Source organism: Ctenopharyngodon idella, unplaced genomic scaffold (genome assembly GCF_019924925.1).
Source record: "Ctenopharyngodon idella isolate HZGC_01 unplaced genomic scaffold, HZGC01 HZGC01CH25, whole genome shotgun sequence".
NCBI lineage: Eukaryota > Metazoa > Chordata > Actinopteri > Cypriniformes > Xenocyprididae > Ctenopharyngodon > Ctenopharyngodon idella.
The window spans coordinates 535,947-552,326 of record NW_026138716.1 but is presented as its reverse complement, the minus strand read 5'-3'; the positions used below and the strand labels follow the sequence as shown (position 1 = coordinate 552,326).

General features: G+C 36.4%; 1 long non-coding RNA gene across 4 annotated transcripts in view; it reads right to left on the bottom strand.

The window, feature by feature from the left end:
• Positions 1-10,608: 10,608 nt before the first annotated feature.
• The window catches only part of LOC127507941 (uncharacterized), a 144,519-nt gene continuing 138,747 nt past the window's right edge, over positions 10,609-16,380 (bottom strand). Inside the window, exons 2-8 of one of the 4 annotated variants that reach the window (XR_007928543.1) lie at positions 16,016-16,181; positions 15,505-15,586; positions 12,485-13,106; positions 11,790-11,959; positions 11,564-11,692; positions 11,319-11,486; positions 10,609-11,219 (exon numbers count right to left, since the gene is read on the bottom strand). This is a non-coding gene — a long non-coding RNA (uncharacterized LOC127507941). Of the gene's footprint in view, positions 11,220-11,318; positions 11,487-11,563; positions 11,693-11,789; positions 11,960-12,484; positions 13,107-15,504; positions 15,587-16,015; positions 16,372-16,380 lie in introns of those variants that run through there. The other 3 variants (XR_007928541.1, XR_007928544.1, XR_007928542.1) reach the window with 3 other exon arrangements.

The following is a 16,380-nucleotide window of genomic DNA, read 5'->3' as shown; positions in this document are numbered from 1 at the left end:
AAATTGTAGTGCCAAGGTGCAAATGTGTATCTTTTCACTCTGGCCTGAAAGCTTTGTGTCACCGACTCAACTATCCCCAAAATGACATTACTGAATTTGCACAAATTTTGTTTAACAGTAAGATCTTTTAACAAATAAAAACAAGACAGCTACACAGTGTGTGTGTGTGTGTGTGTGTTTCTTTAAAAATGCTTTTCTTTAGTTTTTTTTTCTTCTTGTTTCCAGTCCAGATAATTTAGCTTGTTTCAAGCAAAAACTCACTTAATTTTGATTGTTTTTTTCTTCAGAAAACAACACAATACTTTTTACTTATCTAGTAAATGCTTCTTTGTTTAATATTTTTTTTAGATTCTTGGACTGGAAACAAGAAAAAAAAAAAAATAAATAAATAAGTAAAGCATTCTATGCGGTGTAGTCAGATAATAGATAGAAAGTACTTACCTTTCAGAAGCCATTTCAAATGCTGAATATCCAAAACAAGCTGTTACTGGTCACAAAGAACAGATAATTCTCCAGATGATACTGAAAACAACTCTTGTAAGTCTTCACAGTCACAAGCAATAGACTGATTTCCAGATAAAACTGAAAAATAGCTGTTGGTAACTTTTCACAATGATGTCCAGATGAAGCGGTAGACAACCAATCGCATCTCAGCACCCAACAGCCCCGGATCAAACAACCAATCAGCATCCTGCAGCCCATGGCCAGGTGTTGATGGCCCATCACGCCCTACTGCTTTAGTTTAGTTTAGTAAGAAAAAAAAAAAAAAAAACTCTTTACCTCCTTTCATATAATAATACTATTGATATTATGTTGATATATTTGAACTAAGTCCTTGACATGGTGTCTTTGAGGTCAAGTCAAGCCTTCACAGAAACCAAGATTTTAGTTTTAAACAAGTGTTTGACAGTCGAATATCTGTGTTTTCTTTTTATTATGACAGGGGGTCTAATAAATGTAAGCACTGTATACTAATGTGTTTCTATTTTAAATAGAAATAAGGAAATTGTTCCTTTGTAGTTCTATATAAAAACCTGTATGTCACTTGTATGTGTATCCTTCAGAGGTTTTCTTCATTTTGAGAAATAAGTTATCCAAAAATAACCAGTTAAGGTCAGAGGTTATATTAGCAAAGAAAAGTTACTGTGTTTTGTTTTAAAGCAAATTTATAAATGCTCACCTGGAAGAAATGTTGCATTATTTTTGTAAGATATATGTTAAACTATGCATCGTCAGTTTATGAATAAATATCGATCGATCAGAACCTCTTTGTCTTACAATTGGAAAAGGTCTTTTTTCAGCTTTACTGCAAGCAGATCAGGCCTAAGAACATTTATCTGTGTTCTCCATGCCACGTCGGGTATTTCATAATAATATATTGTATTTATAATGGCATAAAAGAATATGTTTTCGGTCTGATTTTTTGATCCGATGCCACATCACATCAAAGAAGGTTTCTTTTTTCATTGCATTGATACAGTTTCAAAGATGGTGAAGTGAGAAGTTTGATGAAAGAAATGAGGGATTTAATCTGCTTGAATACAACATCGTCAGTAATTATAATAGAGACAAAAGAAAAGAATAATTTGAGCCATAATCAGGTCGGAGAGGTGTGAATGTGTGCAGGGGACTGAAACTGAACGGGGAAGTTTGCACCACATAACAAAAGAATGAATACACTGAATGGGTGCGTACAAGATGGCAATAAGTCATGCTATAATCAGTTAGCATTTTAGAGTCTTTTCAAAGTAAAACCACATGACTTGATCTTGAAAACATCATAATTAAACTTCTCATCTGCAGATTTGAAATATAACATGGTCAGACATGTGGCTTTAGCTGCAATGCATTTCTAGATTGCTACAAGGCCAACTTCACTTTTATTTTCATAACGATATTTCATAAAAAATAAATTTTGAATAACTATTATGACAATAATTAATTATGACTTTACAATAAACTGCATAGTGTCTGCCATTTCTTGGGATTTATTCAAAGGGGGGAGGATGTGCTGGCTAACAGGTTAAAAATGTCACGTTTTCATGAATACATCTTTATTATATGATTTAATATATGGAGATAATATTTATACTGATTAACTGATTACACGGTGGAAAACTGAACTTTCTGAATAAAAGAATGAAACTTTTCCCTTTTCCTTATAAAATGCTTGTTGTCAGTGGAGTCAGTTTGTGCTGCATCACGCTAAGAATATGCAGATAAATTAAGTCTGATTACACATTGGCAAAGCTTTCCAAATAAAGAAATATGTCATGTGACACTGACGACTGGAGTAATGATGCTGAACAACAGAAATAAATTGTATTTTAAAGTAGCCCATAGTAAAAATAGAAAACCATTGTTTTACATGGTGATAATATTTCACCAGTACAAAAGCATCTTTTGTGAGCTGTAATGTGTGACTCCATTAACACTCGATGTACTGTCGTTTACACATTAGAGATGAAACTCTGATAATCACTGCATCATCTGTTAATGAGACAGTGATGTTGTTTCTTACAAATAATTTGCTTTGCAAAACAAGTGTTGATCTTCCCAACAACAACAACAAGTGGTTGTTCCCAACAACCCAGTTAAATTTATCTTAAACTTGTTGCAGTTAATAACTGATTTTTGTTCTCAAGATTGTTTATAAAAAAAGAATAAAAATAAAGATTCCAAAAAAAAAATGTTTATTAAGAATGAGAAGAATATTAAGATATCTTGAATACTTTTAGAGTAACAGGCATGGAAACTTTAGAAAAAGAATATTTATGGCACTCAGGTGTGTTCTATGCATTTCAGGTGATAGAAAAAAGGAGATGCATTTCTAGTTTCAACATTATTTGTTCTTCAGATATTCCTCTTTAAAATAAAAACAGCATCGGCTGTTTGTATAAAAGTGACCCACATTTGGATTTTGACCACTGAAAATGTGTACATTCAACCAATTTACTGATGGGACCGCATTAAGATCTCCATATCTCTGAGATTGAACCATCGAGAGCCTTTAAAATGAAGATACCAAAAGAAAAGTTTGTTGAGAACCAGAATCTTTTTTTTTTTTTTTTTGACTTTAGATAATTAATAGGAATATTGATAAATCACATTATGAAATAAATGTTTTTCTCCAAAACATGTTGGCCACAATTATTGGCACCCTTTTATTCAATACTTTTTGCAACCTCCTTTTGCCAAGATAACAGCTCCGAGTCTTCTCCTATAATGCCTGATGAGTTTGGAGAACACCTGACAAGAGATCAGAGACCATTCCTTCATACAGAATCTCTACAGATCCTTCAGATTCCAGCTCCATGTTGGTGCTTCTTCTCTTCAGTTCACTCCACTCATTTTCTATAGGGTTCAGGTCAGGGGATTGAGACAGCCATGGCAGAAGCTTCATTTTGTGCTCAGCGACACATTTTTGTGTTGGTTTTGATGTTTGTTTTGGATCATTGTCCTGATGGAAGATCCAACCACGGCCCATCATTGGATTTCTAGCAGAAGCGGTCATGTTTTGATTTTTTTATCTGTTGGTATTTGATAGAATTCATGATACCATGTATCTGAACAAGATAGGCCCACAACATATTTATCTGATCAAAAATACAAGGGAAAAAACAGCAATATTGTTTAAAATAATGGTTTTCTATTTTAATATACTTGACAATATAATTCATTTCTGTGCCATGGCACATGATCCTTCAGAAATCATTCTGATATGCTGATTTATATTATTAATGTTGGAAACAGTAGTGCTGCTTAATATTTTTTATAACCTGTGATATTTGATGAATAAAAAGATTTATATTGTTAGAAAAGATTTCTATTTTGAATAAATGCTGTTATTTTTAACTTTTTATTAATTAAAGAATCCTGAAAAAAGTATCACAACAGGTTATAAAAAAATATTAAGCAGCACAACTGTTTCAAAAATCATCATATTAGAATGATTTCTGAAGGATCATGTGACACTGAAGACTGGAGTAATGATGCTGAAATGATGCTGAAACTCCCTGAAAACAATATATATTTGGAAAAAAAGGTCCACTTACACCAAAGCACAGTGGATCCTAGGTCACCATCACAATCCCATGGGATAGACATTTACATGGCTGCACTGTAGTTTTGCCAAGCACTTGAGTAATGACACATTAACTGGACTGCTGGAATTGAATTTAAATTTATTTGATGAATAATTCAACCATAACATTCAATGTGTATTTTGTTTTCAAAAACTGTTTCATTTATACATAGAAGAATGGATAGCTAAAGTGCTTTAAAACCAGTGTAGGTCTGTTGTAAATAAAATATTGCATTAGGTTTTTCCCCTTCTCAAAAATAAAACAGCAATACTACATGAACATGTGCATAGGTTAACTGCATCAAAATCAATGTCCCAACAAGTCCAAACAACAGGTCAAACTATGGTACTGTAACTTAACTTATAGACATGGTGTCTTTGTGTCAACTGTGTTGGATTTCATAGATCTAAACAAGTTCAAAACCAAACTCAGAAGTGCCAATGCACATAAGGAGTTTGTCCTTAAAATGGCTGAAATCCGTGTAATGACCTGGTAAGCGTAGCATGTTGAAGCAAGTGGAGGACTTCGGCATGTCAGCATTAACAACTTTCACTGCCATCTTTCCATCTGGCACTTCCCACCCCAGCCACAACTTTACTAAGTGCTCAAGGTCAGAGCTGGATGCTAGATAAAGACAAAACAAAACAAAAACAAACAAACAAATTAGTAGATGAATTCCTAATACAAGTAGTTGTTCTTCCTAACAGTCAGCCTTACCTCTTTCCTATTTAAGAAATAGAGTGGAGGAAGTCTGATGTCAAAACCCCACCCCTGGTTCCCTCAAGATTTTCTTAATGGGGTTTAATGAGTTCCTTGAATTTAAGAGTAAAATAAGTTCTGTGATGAACATAACGTGACAATACTTTGAGAGTTTGTTCTACAATAAACACGGCACACTCACACCCCAAGCACACTGTAGAAGAAAAAGCATCATCAAGTTATGTTTACCACAGGCTTTATTTTACTCAAATTATAAAACCCCATAGGAAAATCTCAAAGGAACAAGTGATGAAATAGTCTTTCCTGATGTCATCCCTGCCACCACACCATTATATAATCCAGGTCATCAAACATGTAGTCATTGTAAATTAAAGCAAATTGTACGTGAAATACAGACCTACATAAACAGGATTCCCACTCTTTTTTTCAGCGATCATTTTCCAGGACATTTTCAATTTTACGATAGCAGGAATAAAATACAAGGATCACACTCTAAAGTAATATATTGCTCTCTAAGTCTTTAAAAGGCGTAGCTACAGTTTGTTGCCATAACTTAACTATAAAATTCTTTTTTTATATGAGCTCTTAATCATACATTATGACTATGGAAGCTTAAAAAAAGTTAATTGCATCTTTTTATCTCGCTATTCTGACTTTTTTTCCCCCCTCACAATTGCGAGTTGCAGAATCACAATTCTGACTTTATATCTTCACAAATCCACAATTATGTAAGCTCGCAATTGTGAGAATTTTTTTGAATTTGTGAGATAACGAGTTCCCTTTTAAATCACTGCAGCGCAATCTCACGAAGTTCTGCACTGTTGTGAAAAGCAGTTAATAGCATTAGCTAACTGCTGCAAGTGGCAACACAAGACTAAACACCATTGAAAATAATACTCTCACATGTCAAACCTCAGCATTCCGGAACATCGCACTTTCTGCAAGTGATTTCTGCAGGTAATTGTTTTTGGCCAGTGATAAACTCTTTGTTCTTGGCTAAGAAAAAACTGAAGAACTTTTTAAAAAACTATGGTCTCAATGAAGTGATGCAAATCCACACTGCCAGCAGATACAGGGAAGCAGCATCTGGAAACAATTATAGTATATTTCTGTTTCAACATCTATCTATAGCTATAAACTGATGTGTATATGTATTACACACACACACACACACACACACACACCTACCTATCTATAGTGGTGGCCAAAATTCTTAAATTAAATCATGTTTTAGAAGAAGTCTGAAATATTTTTACAAATTTAAAATTACACTTTACTATATATTCAGTTAAAAGTTATGTATTCCTGGGATCAAAGCTGAATTTTCAGCATCATTACTCCAGTCTTCAGTGTCACATGATCCTTCAGAAACCATTCTGATATGATGATTTGATGCTCAAGAAACATTTATGATTATTATCAATGTTGAAAAAACAGTTGTGTACAACTTTTTCAGGGTTATTTGATGAATAGAAAAGTTCAAAAGAACAGCATTTATCTGAAACGGAAAGCTTTTGTAACATTACTGCTACTGTTCGAAAGTTAGGGGTCAGAGTTTTTTTTTTTTTTTTTGAAAGAAATTAACACTTTTATTCATCAAGGGTGCATTAAATTGATCAAAAGTCACAGTAAAGACATTTATAATGTTGTTTCTATTTCAGATAAATGCTGTTCTTTTGAACTTTCTATTCTTCAATAATCCTGAAAAGAAATTGTACACAACTGTTTTCAACATCGATAATAATAACAATAATAAATGTTTCTTGAGCAGCAAATCATCATATCAGAATGATTTCTGCAGGATCATGTGACACTGAAGACTGGAGTAATGATGCTGAAAAGTCAGCTTTGATCACAGGAATAAATTATATTTTAAAATATATCCAAATTGAAAACAGTTATTTTAAATTGTAAAAATATTTCACAATTTTACTATATGTATACACATGCATCACTTTATAGCAATTAAAAATTTACCGACGGGGTGAGTGAATTTTCATATTCTTTCGGAAAGATATCCACATCTTTCCTTTCGATCAGCAGTGGCCACACTCTAGTTTCTTTGAGTCCTTTACGTATTTGTTTCAACTGCGTCCAATGACCTATAGTATTGCACTGAATATCAAGCTGTCCTTGACCTTAGTCTTGCTTGGGATCTTCCTGGCCCAACATCACAACTGAGTTCAGCCTCTCCATCAAGCTCCATGCAGAACAGTATAAATGAATTAAAAAAAATTATGAATTGTTTCAATTACTGATTATGCTACATACCAGTTTTATGGTTTCACGAATAACTGTAGCAGTCTCGGGTGAACCTCCTAGAAGTACATGGACTATTGCTTGGCTGACTCCAGCCATCCGAGGTCCACCATGTTGGAAAGAGTGTCCTATCATGCGTCCTGCAACTAGGAACAGAAATTGTGATGATGATGATGGAACAAGATGACCTGGTTCACCTTCAAAGAGACATGTCCTTGCAGTATTAAAACAATGGGCTTAAAGTAATGCCGTTCGGTGGCAGAGCAGTGGTGTCCAATTCAATTTGAAGAGGAGCTATGTAAAGAACTCCTTTAAAACCTTGTGTTGCTGTCTTCAAATGCTTGGCACTGTACCCATCCTTCTTATAAAAAAAAAAAAATGCATTGGATCCTGTGGTGGGTGAACGCTCGACTGGCCCCTGGAGAGCAGTGGTTCCTCTCAGTCATCCAGCACCAGCATCTCAGTGGGCCAGGTGAGTCATTAAAAATGTAACAATTCCACTTGTATGTATGGAATAAGATACAATGATTATGACTACAGTGGAAAAACAAAAAACAAAAAAACAATACAGATTTAGTATTACTGGTTGGCAGTAATGTGTGCTGTGGGACACCACATCCCAGGATGCACTGGGGGTAAACAGACATGACGACACACAACAGAAACAACAGTCCCTGATAAGCCGGGAGGCTTGTGTGCTGGAGGACAAGAGGTCTGCGTGATTTTGATTAATGGGCTTTCCTGCTGAAGGACTTGAGGGGGAAACAGTGGTTTCTGCAGGACACTGGGCGTCTGGTGATGAGGCGTCTTCCTCCTCCTATTACCCATCCAAGAAACGGGCCAGTACAGTAAAAAATTCTTTTATTGAGGCACACTCTCTCAATTGAGGAAACTATTTGTTTTCTCAGTGTAGCCGAGCTGTGGCGGTGCCAACTAAGCAGGCCTCAATCTGACCCAGCATACTCCCGTCAGATCTCAATGCAAGCGATCTGGCAGAATAATCCAAACATTTCCGTAGTGCTGTTTAAAAAAGTGCTAAGTCTTGATTAAAACCATGTACAGCACAGAGGTCAGAAACGAACTCCCCGTCACTCGTCACTCATGGCTCCACCTGCAGCCGGAGTTCCGAGTCGTCTCTGTCATCTCTGGGCTTTGGTTGAAGACGCAGAACTTAGTATATTCTGGATAAAAAGATATAAAAGTGATGCATAAGCTTTATGTTAAAATCACAAAGAAAACATTTGAAGTAAAACTTAAAATAGACAAAAACAGGCGACTCTCATCTTTTCTTTCCTTTTAAATCTTTTTACAAGAAATCCCTCAGGTCATAAAGATCTTTGTTTTTCCACCTTCACGAAGAGACGAGTGCTATCTTTATGTCTTCTTGTTCACCTAAATGCCAAGTAATGTATCTGTTTCCTTGCTTTACCCAAGGCAAAAAAGCCATGTGTAAACTGTGTAACAGAGACTTTAAATTATATGCATTTATGGTGAAATTACGTATCAGGCTCTTAAGATTTAATATTTTATTTTAGGCAGGCAACCACCGTACTCATCAGCAGGACAGTAAGCTGTCATTAAACAGTGCGGAGATTTTTAGACGGAGATTATTGTATTAGTTGCCCTTGTTTTGTTAATGTTTTGTTTGATTAGAGTTTGAAGAGTTTTTTTTTTTTTTTTTTTTTTTTAAATAAATATTTTATATAAAAAAAAAAAAATAAAAAAAAAATTGAAAACGCTCTGCATCTGTTTTGGAAACGCATACGATCCCGGTTAAAAGAGTTCTCCAACTCAAATCTCACATCGAGAACGTAGTTAGTGATATCAGCCGAATAAAACCGCTTCTGGTAATAGCACAGCTTTATTGCAGCAAATCCCAAATCAGCAGTAGTGTTTTTGTTTTTTTAAATAAATATTATTAAATTATAAAAAAAATCCAATATAACCCTGCCTCATGTCTGAGGCTGTAACACATATGTAATAAAAATGGCACACACATTTAGGAAACTGAATAAAGAGGAGATATGAAAAGGAATTGAAATAACTTTTAGTTCTCATTATGCATACAGTTATAACAGATGAATGTTGCTTTAACAATTTTCCATAAAGGTTCTCAAAACAAACATTAAAAAAAAAAAAAAAAAAAAATTACTTTGTGATTTAATAATTCATGCATGAAAGGGTTAAATATTAAAACAGTTCTTTTACACTGTAACAATATTTCACAATAATACTTTTTTACTGTAATTTTTAATCACTTCTTTCAAAAAGATTTAAAAAAAAAGCTTCATTATTCCAAACTTTTGGAATTATGATTGGCTGGCCTCTTTGTATGTGAAACTAGTTGCAGTATTACAAGATTACATATGAATACTGGGGTTTACCGTAGTTGTGTGGGGTAAAGTTCCGTCCATCCAGGAGATGACAGAAGCACCGCTGAACACGCAGGACACGATCAGACTCGAGTTTTGGTCTTCACCGCGTAGAAGACGAACACCAGCAAACTGACAGCTACCAGATAGAAACAAAATCATCATTATAGCTGGACTTTCTGCACTTTATTAGTTCTTTAATATCGTGACATAATTAATGTGGTGATGAGGAGTCTCATTTGGTCTAGTTTTAGTAACATTAACCTGCAGTTTTGACTGGAGAGCAGCTTTCACTCTCTGAGCTTTGGACTCGAGACGTGGAGACCCTCCATCCCCGGCTCTCTTAAAAAGCTCCGGAAACCACATCCATAACCCATAGCACAGAGAGCTTTACATCATTCGATCATACTTACTTATCTGTATGAAACTTATCGTAATCCAAAATTAAGTTAGCTAATCACAACAGATTTAAATCTAGAAATCTTAAAGGTACAGTAGCAAAAACAGCCTGTGTGAAGGTTAGCCAATCAGAACAGAGCTCATTTTAAATTTGGATTTATAGTTTATCCTACTTTACCTGCATACTATGGAAGCTTGTTGACTCTACTGAATAAAAAATAAAAAAGGTAATTGCAACTTTTTATCTCAAAATTCCGCCTTTTTTTCTTGCATTTGGGAGTTATAATGTCAGAATAGAGAGATATACAGCCAGAATTCAGTCTACCCAAATGAAATGCAGAAAAATAAAGTCAGCAGAACGACGCTTCTGGAAGCCAGCGGTCCACTGAACAGCTGTTTCACGGGGTCCAGTGCCTGTAAAAGAAGAAGCAAGGCCATCAAGACCTTAGTAAGGCTTTATGACATCTTGAGCTGCTACTGGGTCTGTTTTTCTCTTCATCGTCTTTGGGTCTGATCACAAGACCTACTGCCTGTTAACACAAACACACACACACACACACACACACACACAATATACAAAAAAGGAAAGAAAAAGATAAGTAGAACTTACCAGACAGCATTGTAGAGACGCTCCTCTTTCAGCTCAGTTTACCTACTTTAAGTTTAGTCTATAAAACTGGTGAAAAAAAAAAAGTTTTTAAATCAACTCATCTACTACACTCCACCAGGATATCAACCTCTAGAGATCTAGTCATATTCAACATACATTTTACATGATTAATAATGCATTTTGTCCATATTAGTGGACAATAGCAGGGGTTCTGTGTCTTCATGAGCCCGTCGAAGCATAACATTTCAGATCAAAGCATTTATGAGTCTAAAAATTTGACTTTTGTTCCCATGATCACATGTTTTAATATTTATACTGAATAAAAAAAAGTATTGGTACTAAAAAGAAAAGAATGAAATTAAGCAATGGGTTAAGGGAGATTATTTATTATTTTAAAAAAAGAACTATATACAAAGCACAGCATAACAAAACATGAACAATAAAAGAAAGTAAACTATTGAACAAACAAGAACACACAAAATCAATAAATACTAATTAACAACCAAATAACAATAAAAACTCTTAGGAAACATGGGGAAAACTAGAAATTAACAAGATTAAAAGTTACATGAAAGCATAAAACAACGTGAAACCAACTATATACACACAACAAAACCAAAGCAACAGCAACCTAAATAAAACAAACGCAGTGTGCTGCTCTTCTAGGGCTTCTCTCTCCACTGGAGAAAGAAGCCCCTCTGTACTATGGCTTTGCTAAATACCCCACGGAGCGTGAGCAGAAGCTGCCGCCTTCGCTTCCTCCAGAGTGACTGTCTAAATAATGAACAAATACAAAAACACATTAACTACAAACAAAAGTTAAGAACTCAGAAACTGCAATGAAAACTGTAAAGGTAAAGCGTGTGCTCATACCTGGTTGCCCAGACAGCATATCTGTCCTACATGTCCTATGGTGTGGAGCTGTGCCACTCAAACAGGTCACAATCTGACACAGAACACCCCTGTTCAGCTCCTCTGAGAGCGCCAGAACCGGCCTGGTCTGCTCTTCTTCAGGCAGATTGGGTGCAGCCTGGAGCACATCTACCAAATACAGGAAAAATTAGCATTTGCGTACAGTTTTGAATGCATTTAGCAAAAACATGTTCATATTTATATACCTCGTTGAGCCCTCTTGGATCACCTGGGATTGGCAAGTCCAGATTGCCCGGTCTGGTATGTTGCCAATCTGTTGGTCTGACCGCTCTCTTGATCATCGTCCTGGCAAGAGGAGAGTCTGTAAAGAAAATCTAAAAAAAAAAAAAAAAAAAAAAAAAAGAACAAGCGGTAATCTCATTGACTGTGCTAGTGATGAGCCGGTGAGTAAAAAAAATAAAATAAACTTACCTTGTGTTAATAATGATGATGATGATGATGATGATATGAGCCTCGGGCCCGAGCAGAGCGAGACCCGCGTGTAGGAAGCCAGCGTGTCACAGTTCTCCATCCGGGGCTACCTGGTTGATCTGGAAGTAGCATATGCACTTCTTTACTCATGCCGGTGCCGCTGCATTCACCTGAAACAATCAGGACAAACTCAATCACAAGTGAGTGCACTGGAGCTACAATGTCCCAAACATCACCAGCGAAGAGGGCAACAAGACTGCTGAGAAATCCAAGAGTGCGGAGAACTTGAGCCACGAATCACAGAGAGAACGAGCCGTCTGAACGATACTGCTGCTTCAAGGTATGTTAGCCATGCTAAAGAGCCAAATAGAAACATGACTGAACAGATATAACACGGACAATAGCTGCTGCCTCCTGGTTCGACTCTGTTCGGTCACTGGATCACATGTCGCATGTGTCGTCAGAGTTTGGCCCTGTCCAAGATGCAGCGAAGAACCATCTGTACAATGCATCACTATTGACATTTCTGGACAAGATACTGACATAATCAAGGCATCACAGAGCTGTTACAGTCCCATTCTGGTTATCGACATGATCAGTGCCTTGAAGCAGCAGTGGCTGGTTCAGACGGCTCGTTCTCTCTCTCTCATGGCTCAAGAACTCCGCACACGTGGATTTCTCAGCAGTGCACTTACCTTGTGTACCCTAGCCCTCGTGATGCAAGCAGATAGACAGACCACCTCATGATCGATCGGCTTGGTGTTGTCCTCCACATGTGATGCTGTCGGACTGGCAACAAACAAGCCTGAGGCTGTAATAACTATATACAATAAAGAATAATAAATAAATAAAATGATTGGCATAAATATAAGCCCACAAGCCTCCTGGCTCATCAGGGACAGAGCCCATAGCACCGATGTTCAGGTACCTGGCACATTTCTGCTCCGGTCCAAGACAAATCAGTTTGTTTCAAATGATCAGAGCAAAAAAGAATATAATTACAGACAACAGAACAGTATGAGACCGATTAAAAGGATTTTTTTTTTTTCAATTACATAAGGGCAAAATATTTTTATATTTGCTTACAATAGTCATTTTGACTTTAAAAAAAAAAAAAAAAAAAATTGCATACCACATGTTTCAATAACTCTGACATCATATGTTTTCCAGTCAGGTCCAGGCTCCTCTGAATTTTTCACTGCCCTGTTTACTCTTTCATCATTGTAGTTTGGCCAACAGAGAACTCCATCTCTACACCAGGTTTGTGGCACCACTGCTACCATTTTATTGATCAAGAGCTCGATTAAGTGGAACATCCTTAACCGAGAAGAAAAGAAACAAACAGCAACACAGAAATATAACTTTCTGTTTCAAGAAGTTCTGAAACAATTGTTAGTAATCAAATACATTCTATAGCCATCATTAATCATTTATTGCTGTGGCGTATGAATCTGTTGTGCATTAGCTGGAAAGTTTTTGTGAGAGGAATTGTTGGTGAATGAGACCCAATGATTTGCTGATCACGCTGTTTTTACTTTCTTTTCAGCCTAAGCTTTTCTGGGTCAGTACGTCTACCTTGTTTCACCAAGTGCATAGTGTAATTGCATATGGGTCACTTTTAAAAGAAGATGTAAGCTGGTCGTCCAATAAAAATCAGAGATGGTCAACAAATCGGAATTATTGAACTCAACTGAATCAACAATGAACTGTCAACTTACTGCAAAGTTGCTTTGAAACAATCTGTATTGTATGAAGTGCTATATAAATAAAAATGACTTTGAACACAAGCAACTTACTACACAAAGTACTTAGTTTTGACTGGACAGGTGTTTATGCAAAATTAGGATCAGACTCAGTGACAAAAAAAAAAAAAAGACATCACCATGCATCACCACAAACACTGCAGTCTGAAACTGGATAACAATTGTCTGTGCAACCGCATCAATTCCTTCTGCTAATATATGAACACAAGAGCTACAACTAAAACTACCATCAATACTACCACCATCATTCTCCCCAGGAAAAAATGACAACATGCTGCCTTTGACAACATAACATGAGACATTCCTAAAATGTATGAAATAAGGGTATGATCACAAATCCATCCCTATGAGGTAAAGCAACACATTTCTGGACAAGCTCTGAAGCTTTAACACGAGTATATCTGATGTTTGTGAAATGATATGGATATTCAGATATTCAGAATTGAATGGGTAAGTGAAGAACAAAGACTTCTCTGAAAATTCTTTGTATACTACGTACACTCCATCACTGCATTCCACAATGTATAATGCAAATCTCGTTTCCAATGACAAACGTTATCCCCGGGTGAAACTTTAACCGTCCACTTGTCACATGCCATCTCACCATACTGTGCTTGTCCATCTACAAGTGGCCCAACAAAATGCTGTTTTTTAAAAGAGGCACCATTTAAAGGAGTGTCAGTAATTCTCATCTCTGACTATCGATGAATAATTTGGGCATGGGGAAAGTCTGGTTTTCTGACGAGCCTTTTTAGCTTGTTCAGGTAACTTCCATAGGGAAATGCAGAAAACGCGTCAAGACAACCATGTCGTTGTACTTAATCTGCCAGATGAACCAAAGCATGCACATTATAAACCAGTTGATCTTTGCCATAAATTTCACCAAAGTGAGAAACAAAAGATCTAAGCAAGGTGTGTGTGTGGCAGGATAGTCTAGGACTTACTAAAATAGCAATACCAGAGAAGAGTAGCATGAAATTGCTGTACATATTTCGGTCCAGAAAGGTACACTACAGGTCCTGTGTACAGCAGAAACTGCCTAAATTCAGTGGCCTTCCAGTGATCTAATCAGGATGGCAAATGCGAAGTATGCGCAATAGTGCTGTCAAAGCAACCAAAGAAATGCCAAAGTGTATGGCCCAGTTGGAAATACTGTCAGAGAGTGAAAATGTCTCAGGCAGTTCATCTTCTGAATGTTCTGTATCAGTTGTCTGAATCGGCCTATCACAGCTGCCCATCACGAAACCCTCATGTATGTCTGCATCTACCTCCATGCCACTTTCTCCTCACTAATAACTAGTCCAGTTGCAGTGTCTGAATAAGTTGGATTGTCTGGACTTTCTTCAAAAAGATCTCTATTGACATCTACAAGGTCCCTCTCTGTTGTCACTTGAAAGTCAGTCAAATTTATGTAGTCATCCCTAATTTAAGTCGTTTATCAATGTCTACATGGGTCCTCCGTCTTAAGGTAGAGCTGGAGACAGATAAGATGAATAGAAAAAACGTTCCTAAAAGAAATGTTACAGAAGCACAAAAGACAGATTGCAACCAGTGAGTTGCAGAAAAGAACAAACATTTGTGTTTTCAAAAATAAATATACAGCAGGACTCGACAATAAGGACTGCCTGGTGCCCCAGGGTCAGCACGAAAGTGAAACCAACCAAGTAGGTTGTAAACCTGAAAAGTAGGTTTTTAAACAAAGACTTCTCTTGAAAATTCTTTGAAAAAAACGTACACTGCTTTCCATGTTATGTATAATGCAAATCTCGTTTCCAATGACAAACACAAACTTAAAAAACAGCCTAAAGAGTAGGTTTTTAAAAACTTTTAACCTTGAATGAATCTTTTGAAATGGCACATTTATTACATGTTAAAAGCTGTAGTTGTGGACCATTATCAGTAGTTGACAAAATAGCTGGCTAAATCAAGCTTAAAACAGTTGTTAATCTTACTTTACTCAGACGTTCGGTAAAGGTGAAATAAAAAGATGAAATACTCCAAAAACACACTGGTGGCACTTGAATGAGCTGTAAGCTGCAACAGAACACACACACACACACACACACACAGAGTGTATCTTAATATGAATTAATATGATATAAAATAATGATCTGAAACAACATTACATGAGGTGGAGAACTGTCAAATGTAAACAAAAATAGGCTCAAATTAGTATAGTAGAAGTTCAGTGAAAAAAACAGGTAGGCCTAACATTAGCTTATCTCGCCTGCTATTTTACTGGAAAGGGGTGAAAATTTGTGCTTAGGATTGGACTGAAACCAGGACAGCTTCTTAAATCACCCCACCTCCCAGAAAGACAAAGAAATTCTTTCCAAATAGCGTTTTACTCAAAAGTTAACGCTAATGACACTGAAGAGCTAACTTGGCCACAACCATTTTTAAAATTAAAAACATGTTACTGGATATAACTGTACAAATAAAACATATTTTAACTATTCTTACCGTGTTCAGTCTTCACCGACCTGTCGGCTCCAGCTTTTCCACGGTGAGGAGAATGATTCAGTGACGACGGGGCATATTCTGTGTGCATTGCCGAACTGAATCTGAGTGTACAGCAGAGCTGGTGACTTGAAGGCGGATTTGCCCCGGAGTCTATTATCTGTTGATGCTATGGAGAGAAAAAAAAAAAAAAAAAAAATCACAGATTAGACTCAGACTGCTGTCTGTGTAGTTCAGCTCAGTGTGCTGAATTAAAAGACTGGTGCAGCATATCAAACAGTTGTTTCTATTGGACTGTACAACAACTAGGAAATGCTAAAACAGAGAATGATGGAAATTATTGTGTATTTATTCATTTTAACATTCAT